Here is a 5956-nt window from a genome sequence, read left to right as displayed (position 1 = left end):
ATAGTGCCATGATAACTACTTCTCCCAGAATTGAAAGTATAGGTCTGCCTCTGAAAAGTAATATTCTTCCTTCCTGTTTAATTGCATGTGCATAAGGGTCATCTTATGGCAGAAAAGTTAATGAAGAAAGGAACCAGCTTCTGCTTCTGGATAGGTTGCTTTTTAATTCCAACATTTCCATTGAAATCCAGACTATACTCGATGGAGTGTTTTAAATTATGAAGATGACTTAGCCAGTGTCCACGACGACACGGATTAGATCATCAACATTTTGCCTTGTCAGTGTTGGTGCTGTGGTGTAGTCGGTTATCACGTCAGTCTTACACACTGAAGGTCCCCAGTTCGAACCTGGGCAGCACCATAATTTTAGTTTCTAACTGGTCTTAATTTTAGTCGATGTTGTCAAGCTGTTAGTTAAGGTCGGAATCACCTACCTCCAAATGGAACTCTTATTGGGTTCTGAGTTGGCCACCCAACATTGTTCCCTTTCAGCTCTCCCTGAGCTGGAATTTAATGCAATAAGCTGACAAAGTTTTATTGATGTCTCGGAACTCGACAGGTTCCCTTTCAGCTCTCCCTGATCTGGAGTTTTAAGAGCAATACGCTGACAAAGTTTCAATAGATGTAGTCCTGTGCTTTGTTTATTTTCAAATTCATCAAATTGATATCAGAGCAGGGTCGTGGTGTTTTTGGTGTTTGTTTTGTGGTTTTCTGATGATTGGCAACAGAAACTTGTGGTAACAAGTATCACAATTTGTTGGCAAGAAGTATGATGTTTAGATTATCAAAATGAACACTATCGTCTGCTCTCAAATTATTATAGGAGCTTGTTGAAAATGGCTTCTTGATATCTCAAATCAGGCCGCATTCAACATATTCACTCAAGTGGAGAAAAATGTGTTGAGAAGGACATCAAAAAAGCTCGTGGAGAAAAATGTGTTGAGAACGACATCAAAAAGGCTCTTTACATTATAAAAATGATGGTTCCCAAGGATAACAATGGTTACAAATGCAAGCAAGCTTTACAGGCTTTGCAAAATGTATACCGAGGCTGTAGCAAGTAAAACTGGTCAAGTTACAATTTATAAGAAAAGATATGGAAAATTTACAAATGCAAAAATCTGAGTCTGAATGATTTTTTTAGGTGCACTATAAACTTGGTTAATCAAATTAAAACCAATGGAGACAGTATTTAACATCAATGAATCGGAGAGAGTCTTGAGAAGTCTTCCTAAACTTGGTTAATCAAATTAAAACCAATGGAGACAGTATTTAAAATCAGTGAATCGGAGAGAGAATCTTGAGAAGTCTTCCTTCCATATTTGGTCCTATTGTTGTAGCAATAAAAGAATCAAAGGATAACTCGAATCTTTCTTCATGTGATTGTGGGTTCCTTGCAAATCCATGAACAAAGGTTGAACAGTTCCATTGCTACTTCTTTTAAGCAAAGCATTAAATCTCAAGTTTCAGTTAGAAGTAAAGGCACATCATCCAGCAGTGGAGTGTCGCTAAATGTCGTGAAAGTGAAGATTCAACATCAGCCATCAAGGGGGACAAATTTGCCAAATTTGCCTTTTAGAATCACATGGAAGAGGAAGACATAGTGGCAAGTCTCTTGGGAGCTTTTCTCAGAGTATTTCTCAGAGTATGACCAATGCAATGGCCAATGTCATTATTGTATAAGGTTTGAACATTATGCATATAAATGTAGAAAAAAATATGATATGGATGAACAAAAAGCAAATTTCTTTAAAGAAAGATTTGAAACTAAAAGTGAACGGAATCAAAATTAGCATAAGAAAGTAATAAAGATGTATGGTACTTAATGGTGGTTGCAGCAACTATCACCCAAAAGAAAGAAATGTTTTGGAATCACTAAAATCTGAGTTGAGAATGTGAAATAACAACAAAGTACCAATCCTGAGTAAAAAGAGTTATCTCCATTTGCACCAGCAAGGCGATAAGAAACAGATCCATATGTCCCTGGTTTAGTATGGACCATTAGTTGAAAACAGAACATAGGGTTTTTGAGAATGAGAATACATTATTATTTATAAAACAGTAGTAGTAGTCAAATTACAGTATACAAAATGACAAAAGCAAGGATATTTCTTAAAAAAAATGAAAAATGAATTTTCATCTCCTTTCAACATTGACACAATAGACCGATTTAGTTTGTGGAGTCTTAAAATATGGTCACTTAAACTTCAGAATGTTGAATTTGTTATATAAGAAACAAATGGTGCGAAGATTGCCTCCGATCGAACATCCTAATAAAATTTGTCAGTGTGGCATTTTGTGAAAAACACCATAAAAATGTTTTTCCTTCCTGGTAAATCCTATGAACTCCACTTCAGTTGATTCATTCAAATCGATGGTGTAAAGAAACGCTTAAAAACCCCTTCATTAGGATGTAGAGGAACCTCAAAAACATTCTTGATAGAAAGAATAAAGATAAAGATAATGAATAAGATAGAAATTCGTCTCTGTCCAACACTTGGCTTCAATCCCTATCATATGCTGAACCCGAGGGTAAGAAGTTCTCTGAATTGGAGAGTTTCAAGCAATATCGTAATCCTTTCTGAACAAATTGAAGTCCAAAAAGGAAAAGTCCTTTTAGCCTATCAATCCAGCTAATCAGTGCAACTAATTATTGTCTATAGAAAATGCATTTCATAATGAAATCATCAGTGTTCTGATGGTGTTGAAATACTACTATGACAAGTATCTGCATTTTGATAACGAAATCATCAGTGTTCTGATGGGCGTTGAAATACTACTATGACAAGTATCTTCCCCATAATGGAACGTGTAAATTACTCTGAAATTTGAATGCATTTCATAATGAAATCATCAGCGTTCTGATGGTGTTGAAATACTACTATGACAAGTATCTGCATTTTGATAACGAAATCATCAGTGTTCTGATGGGTGTTGAAATACTACTATGACAAGTATCTTCCCCATAATGGAACGTGTAAATTACTCTGAAATTTGAGCTTCTCCTTTCTAGTTCAATTTTAGGGCATAGGATCCTTCTTTCACACAAACCATACCTCTTTAATTTAGGAGAATTATATATCTTGTTTCGCTTCTCCTTTCTAGTTCAATTTTAGGGCATAGGATCCTTCTTTCACACAAACCATACCTCTTTAATTTAGGAGAATTATATATCTTGTTTCTAAAAAGCCAGGCTTCTCTAAAGAAATTAACACATCTTGTTTCAAGAAACACGGACTTCTTTGAACAAGCTGGCATCCCGAGAATTGAAATTGGAATTAAGGGGCATTCCGAGAATTGAACTCGGGACCTCTCGCACCCTAAGCGAGAATCATACCACTAGACCAAATGCCCTCGGTTGAATATATGCACCTAGACCAAAATTTCCATGTAAAAAACATAATCCAGACCAAATGTCCTGGAATGAACTGTGGCTTTCTGGAAATAAATAGCAGTGCAGTTATGCCCTCCCACGCAAGCCAATCCAGGTATTCAACGTGCCTGACCATAGCACCTCCATGCACGCCAAGGTCGTCAATGCAGAATCCCTAAGCTGTCATTTTCAGGAGAGCTTTCAGAAAAGTCAGAGAATTCTGGTGTAGAAACAGTTTCAGACTTAGAGATCCCTTCCGGGGATCCACTTCCATGTAATAAAAAGAAAAGCAAATATGAAATAACAAAGAACTCAATAATAAGAAAATAATATTTGTCCACTTCCATGTAATAAAAAGAAAAGCAAATATGAAATAACAAAGAACTCAATAATAAGAAAATAATATTTGTAATATTTCTCTCCTGTTTCTCTTCTCTTGCAAGTTATTTTGCTTGCAGATCAGGGAAACCACGAACTTACAACCATGAAATGGTAGTGTATCAATTGTGCATAGTCGACAACATAAAAGAGATTCGGTGTTTGCATATACCGCACTTCAAAATTGCTTTCTCAATTCAGCAGAAATTTTTTGAAGAAAACTTTTTTGCCAATTTTGTCACAAATAAAGGCAAGAGAAGATAATTGCTACTTAGAAAATGTCTGCCTATGGAATGGTTTAGGACAAGTTGTCACACGTTCCAAATTTGTTTTAACTCGGAGAATTTTGGTTCAAAATCTATGGAGTGGGTGTAAAGGTCAATCACAAGTTTTAGGTGATTTTCCTAACATATAGACACCTTTCATAGTCCCTGGCAAAGTTTCAATTAAAAAAAAAAATTGTCACTCAAGATCAATATGTAGAGGAATCTCCCAAAAAAATGGTCCTTGATAAGAATAAAATGTTTAAAGATAAAAGATAATTATTAAGATAGAGGTTTGTCTTTGTCCAGTAGATGGCTTCAATATTTGTCATGTCCCAAAACCCAAGGTAAGAAGTTCCCTGATTTGGAGAATTTCAATCAAATATGGTAATCCTTTCTGAACAAATTGGAATCCAAGGAGGAATCTTTCTTACCCTATCAATCCAGCTAATTACAGTCTATATAACATGCATTTGATAATGAAATTATCAGTGGTCTTATGGGAGTTGAAACGGTGCTATGAAAAGTATCTTCCCCAGACCAGGAAGTGTAGATCTTCCTCTGCAATCTGAGCTTTTTCTTTCCTGTTCAATTGCATGGGCATGGGATCCTTCTTATGGTAGGAAATGACGATGAATGTCATTATCATTCCCACTCCTGTTCTATTCCAGTAAATAACATAATAACTGAATCTGATTTACTTAAGGATAGCATCTTCGGAATGAAGAGATGTACTCAATAGGTTTCCCGTTAAAAAGAAAGAACTTAATGTCAATGAATAGCATTTTCACTATCCCTTTCTAAAGTTTGAATGACTTTAGTCTCTCACTCCTATATATATAAGATTTGTAAATGATGTACAGAAAAATGCTGATCCACCATGTAATTGCCAATTTTCAGCTGTCTCTGAACCTCAACACAACACTAAAAGCAAATAATAAAGTAAAATTATTGATCAAAATCTTGTTTCATGAATTTTAAATCAAAATTTTGTAAAAGTCATTTCAAAGAGCTACAGATTTATGAATATTTAAAATTAATAAATATCTTTAATGAATGAGGTTTAGTGTAAAAAAAAAAAGTTCATAAAGTTCATTTACCATGTAACTGTCAATTTTCACCACTCATCACTGTCTCTAACAAAACTCCAGATAAAAACAATATATTAAAATTATTGAGCAAGACGTTCTTCAAACTTCAAGTCAAATTTTCGTAAAAATCATTCAGGAGAGCTGGAGACGTTTGTTTCACACTTTCGCACTCTTTTAAAAAAAGGTTGCTCTAAACCTTATTTCATTTTTCAAATCAAGATTTCTTAAAAATCATTTAGGAGATTTGCAGATTGTTGCTTCACACTTCTGTTCTCTTTTAAAAACAGGTTTCTGTAACTAAAGAAACCCTTAAGTCCAGGATTCAAATCAGACTCGGGACCTCTCGCAAAGAAATTGCTTTATTTAATAAATCAAATTTAAAAATCCTTTATCAAATTCCCCAAAGAAATTAACGAAGAGGGCATTCCGAGAATCGAACTCGGGACCTCTCGCAACCAAATTGTTTTATTTCATAGATCAAATTTAAAAATCCCCAAAGAAATTAAAGGTGAGGGGCATTCCGAGAATCGAACTCGGGACCTCTCGCACCCATAACGAAGAGGGCATTCCGAGAATCGAACTCGGGACCTCTCGCAACCAAATTGTTTTATTTCATAGATCAAATTTAAAAATCCCCAAAGAAATTAAAGGTGAGGGGCATTCCGAGAAGCGAACTCGGGACCTCTCGCACCCATAACGAAGAGGGCATTCCGAGAATCGAACTCGGGACCTCTCGAAACCAAATTGTTTTATTTCATAGATCAAATTTAAAAATCCCCAAAGAAATTAAAGGTGAGGGGCATTTTATTTCATAGATAAAATTTAAAAATCCCCAAAGAAAATAAAGGTGA

General features: G+C 35.2%; 2 non-coding genes across 2 annotated transcripts; one reads left to right on the top strand and one right to left on the bottom strand.

Annotated features, from left to right (window-relative positions):
* Nucleotides 1-287: 287 nt before the first annotated feature.
* TRNAV-UAC (transfer RNA valine (anticodon UAC)) lies at nucleotides 288-361 on the top strand. Its single transcript has one exon. It is a non-coding gene; the product is annotated as a tRNA-Val (tRNA).
* Nucleotides 362-3282: 2921 nt separating this feature from the next.
* Nucleotides 3283-3354, bottom strand: TRNAP-AGG (transfer RNA proline (anticodon AGG)). Its single transcript has one exon. It is a non-coding gene; the product is annotated as a tRNA-Pro (tRNA).
* Between the last annotated feature and the right edge of the window lie 2602 nt (nucleotides 3355-5956).

The sequence above is a fragment of the Pinus tabuliformis genome, chromosome 8 (assembly GCF_031772625.1).
Source record: "Pinus tabuliformis cultivar Carrire ecotype Pingquan chromosome 8, CPIR1, whole genome shotgun sequence".
NCBI lineage: Eukaryota > Viridiplantae > Streptophyta > Pinopsida > Pinales > Pinaceae > Pinus > Pinus tabuliformis.
Note: the sequence above shows the minus strand (reverse complement) of the source record. Positions and strands in the feature narration are given on the sequence as shown.